This window comes from Berghia stephanieae, chromosome 4 (assembly GCF_034508935.2).
Source record: "Berghia stephanieae isolate SIO BIC M18660-M18661 chromosome 4, UCSD_Bste_1.3, whole genome shotgun sequence".
NCBI lineage: Eukaryota > Metazoa > Mollusca > Gastropoda > Nudibranchia > Aeolidiidae > Berghia > Berghia stephanieae.
The window spans coordinates 83,181,769-83,186,509 of record NC_088363.1 but is presented as its reverse complement, the minus strand read 5'-3'; the positions used below and the strand labels follow the sequence as shown (position 1 = coordinate 83,186,509).

The 4,741-nt window shown below is 34.2% G+C and overlaps 1 protein-coding gene across 1 annotated transcript in view; it reads right to left on the bottom strand.

Annotated features, from left to right (window-relative positions):
* Positions 1-4,015, bottom strand: part of LOC144971400 (uncharacterized) — an 11,696-nt gene extending 7,681 nt beyond the window's left edge. The window contains exon 1 of the mRNA XM_078912233.1: positions 2,885-4,015. The gene's annotated coding sequence lies outside the window, so the exon portion shown is untranslated. The remainder of the gene's footprint in view (positions 1-2,884) is intronic.
* Positions 4,016-4,741: the final 726 nt, after the last annotated feature.

The window sequence follows — 4,741 nt, the reverse complement described above, 5'->3', positions numbered from 1 at the left end:
CTTCTATACAATCGTGGTAAGTTTCAATTATGGCCAAATGTCTTAGAACGGTATTAGGTCCGAGTAAACCAGAAGCCATATTAGACCTGAACAAGTGTATATGAAAGGTGAAAGACAAGGCATGAAAGAAAAATACAAGAAAAAAAAATCGCAAAAAAATCAGTCTACCTCGACTGGCGATCGAACCTCGGACCTTCTGATTACAGATCAGACGTGCTACCATTAGTCTAGGGGATTTTACGAATTAAAATGACAAGAAATGTGAAATCGCTTTTCCTCAATTTAAGAAATTGTATTAATCATTTTCATCAATTTAAACATAAGACCTGCATATACGTACACGTCGATTAAGACCTAACCCATGTCTCATCCTTTTTACTATAAATTCAATACGAAGTACTAAGCATCTGAACCACCCCGACATAATACCGGTTTGAGACAATAGCACACCTGCCTACAACTACGGAAAATTATGTTTAAAATTACTTAATTTTGGCTCCAATTTCAGAACGTTACGAGCATCTTTAAGCCTTTAGAACTTTTTAAAATGAAAGTTGATGCCAGTTTACACAACTTAAAGGATTTGAAGTGTTATTTCATATTTGTGAGGGTAAATTGTTGATCTAGATATAAAGTTAACTAAAGCGACTTCTATTTGTTTTTTCCTAAAAACTTTTACAAGTTTTTAAACGTTCAAGTTTGCAGGGTTGCAATAAGGCATAATTAATAAGGTAAGTTTATCATTTAGCAAACCATAACGGTCGTAGATAAAGCAAAGGAGGAGGGGAGGGGAAGTGAGGGAGGAGGAGGAGGAGAATCGTAAATAAAGAAACAGAATTTAAAGGAGTGAAAACGGAGGAGAAAGAAGGACAAGAAGGGGAAGAGAGGAGGTAAATATAAATGGAATGGGGACAAAAAAAAAAAGAGAAAGTTAGGGAGAGGGGAGTATGAGAAGATAGAAGAGGAGAGGGGAAGGGAGAATAGTAGGAGAGTGGGATTAGGGAAGGAGGGGGATGAGGGCGAATGTGAAGCAACAATAACACTCGTTTTAGAGACGAGAAAAAAAAAAAAGAGAGGATAAAGAAGAAATAAAATGAGCTTTTATATTCCAGTTATCAATAGGCTTGGGAATGGCGCATCATCGGTCAACATTAACTCACCGCATAAACCAAGAACATGCACGTTCATTCTGACTTCTGAATCGAGTATTTATTAAATAAAGTGCGGCGAGGAAAAAGTTGCAGTCTGAACATGTCTCATCGATTTGCTTCATGTACGCACGTGCAGAGTGCGGGTCCTTTCATTTAATGGATTTGGGCTTCGTTGAAATCAGACTTTTATTTCCTAATGCCTCCGAAAGAAACGCTCTATCAATGTGCGAAAAGAAAAATTGAACCAGCTCAAACTAACTACAGACAGCAAGATCAGATATCAAAGAATTATATTCTGAAAAATTATCAACCCCCCCCCCCCCAATAAAAAAAAAGAAAGAAAGAAAGAAAGAAAATATATTAAATAAACCCAAGAAAAAACCTCAGAAAAAAAAAATCAATAAAAATCAATAACTAAATAAACCAACAAAAAAAAAAAAATAAACAACAACAAGACAAGTAAACTTACACAAGTCCTATAATCATAGTTTTGTTTATTGTAATGTGAATACAATGCCATTTGAAGGGAATAGCGACTACATGACCTAGAGAAGTGAAATAATGACATGACGGACGACGACAACGACGACGATGGTGATGATGATGATGATGATGATGGCGATTCGGTGATGATGTTGGTAATGTTGATGATTTTCTTCTTCTTTTTTTTTCTTCTTAAAATAAAATGTAACCACCTTAATACCACATTACAATGATGATGATGATGATGATGATGATGATGATGATGATGATGATGATGATGATAACGAAAAGTGGCTGTGGTAGTATGTATTATACAGTTAGACAAAAAGTCGCGAAAACACTTGTTATTTCCGAGTACAGCTCGAACATGAAGTAGTTAATAAGTGTACCCATTGTAACAACGGCGACATGACAGTCTCGACATACCAAACCAAGCGTAATAAATAGTTTAAGTGGACTGGGTTGTTGTTGCTATTTAATTTAATACATTAAACATACATGATCTGCTCCTCACACGTCCATAATGCAAAAGGATTATAAAAGTCCTTTAGAACTTTCAGGCCATTTATTACGGTTGTTAAAATATTATTAGCAACACGGATGATATTGTTTATTTACTTTGAATATTATTACGTTTATCTATCGTAAAGCACTTTTCGCCAGAATCAACTTAAACTCAGCTACTACCCGATTACTGCTAGGTGAACAAAACAAAGCAAAATAATGTTCTTTTTATGGTTTTGTTTGTTTTTGTTGTTTTGTTTTTTGTTTTGGCTTTCCACGAGAAATATGAACTATCAGAACACGCATATTGACTTTTCACATCTTTCATCAAGATATCTGCTCCATAAGTATTATTATTATAATACTAATTATGCATTTCACAGAAAATACCCCCAGGATATAATTAAAATGTTTACGCTCTTCACCACGCCTCAAGTGTAGCATTCCAATAAACCATAAACCTCCATTCTAAAAAAGTCAATATAACTTTACAGAGATATGAGCAAGGCAAGAAGCCCTCATCACATTAAAATAATAAATCGTGAAATTAAAAATAAAAGCAAAATAAATAAATAAATAAATAAATAAATAAATAAATAAATAAATAAATAAATAAATAAATATTCAAGCTATAGTCATAAACGGTATAACAATAAAAAGAGATTTTAAAATAAGTTGACCCTAAGCAACATAAATCCATGTTATTAGGCTCAAATTCCTCATTTCATAACTGAAATAATACCCACCTACTACTACTATCCACTGTGCAGTCGAGTTCTTACTCCATTAACACAGTGAATTTCTTTTCACGTCGCAAGAAGAGATACACAGTGAAAATATAATCAGGATACAATGTGCATTATTGTCCTTAGAGCTATCTAAAACAGGGTTGCCAGTTTGGCATTTTAAATGCCAGATTCCAAAAATCTGGCATTTTTGAAAACCGTTTGGCATTAGAAAAATCATTTGGCATTTGGCATTTTCATTTGGCATTTTCTTTTCTTGTATATTATACTTCAAATGACACCTTTTCTTAATTATTTCTAAACGCGTAAAAACAAACATCTTCACATTTCTTTTTCATTCTTAAAATCCAACCGTGGTGTAGTGGTTTAGCACTCCACTTAGTAGTCAGTAGGTAAATAATTACCCCAACAGGAAATTTAGTATAGCTAATTCAAAAAAAAAAAAACAAAAAAAAAAAAAAAGAAAAGAAAAAGAAAAGAAAACACGCAAGCCACCAGGATATGATAGTAAATTGTCTATCAAAAGTGAGTAGTTTTCTTAGTGGGGGTGGGAGTCAACAGACTTTGGCATCTTTTTGAGTGGTTTGGGATTTTTTGAGTCTTCCCCTGGCATTTTGTTGAAAAATAATCTGGCAACCCTGATCTAAAACACACTTAGATAGTCACGATACGTGGAAAAGGAGGATACATCTTCACTCGACCTCTCACTTCACAAACGCTTGGCGAGACACCAAAAACAACACAAGCTTACTAATAATATTTTTTAAAGCGTTATGTCAAAAAATATTTACTTTCATGTGCTAAAAATTCAAATATTCATCATCTTTGGTGGTGGAACTTCCAATTAATGAATCACAGAACCTGATGTTTACACTCGAGATCCTTCTTCTTTTCCACTGCTGTAAACATTACAAATGACAATGATTAGAAACGACCTAACACACTTTCAGACCTGTGTAACTCGATCCAGCATTTGTAGTCATCATTTTCTGCAACACATCCACACCATACTTGAGACTGATTAATTACGCTCTAGGATTTTTGTCGTAATTTGATATTTTATCTTAAACACTACATTAACTGATTCCTAAGAGATCTTTTTGGTTAAAAGACACAATGAATAAACGTACTAAACGCATTTGGACTATTCTTATTTTTTACTTAGGGGATTTGGTAGAAAGTAACGATTGTTGATATAGTCCATAGTGGATTAAGTCACATGACCGACTCGGAGAATGGATAGCGATCAATGGTGCGTGGAAACTAGAGAATGGAATCTTAAGGAATCCCAATCAATAATAAAACTACACACCGCGGTCAGGGCTGGCACACCTAGTAAAATTATTGTACACAGCCACAGCATCAACATTTTCAATGACAATAATTGCAGGTTCTGCTAAATCTTTGCTAATGCGTGCATTCTACAATTCAAATGTTACAAAGCAGAGGCGCTTGTTTCAGATTCTATTGTTCTATCTTGTCAGGAACAGCAGAAAGTAAATTTCCAACTAATTAAATTGCCTTGTTTTTGTTTGTTTATTTGTTTTGTTGTTTTATTTTGTTTTGTTTTCTATCTTTGATTTGTTATCGCTTCTTTAAGGGAGTGAGAGGGGCGTAGCTCTATAATTTGTCGATAAAGATGACACTGAAGACCTTTTTTTTTTCAACAACAGCTACATTTATGTGAAATCGTTGAAATTTGACCAAAACAGCTTTGTTAGCTGTTCGTTAGCTGCCATCCTCAAGGTAAATGTGTGATGCATGATACATTGGACACACGCAGTCCCTGCATTTATCTTTGTAGAAAAGAAAAATAGGTAGGCTAATAACTCATGTCAAGATAACTTATGGATACGT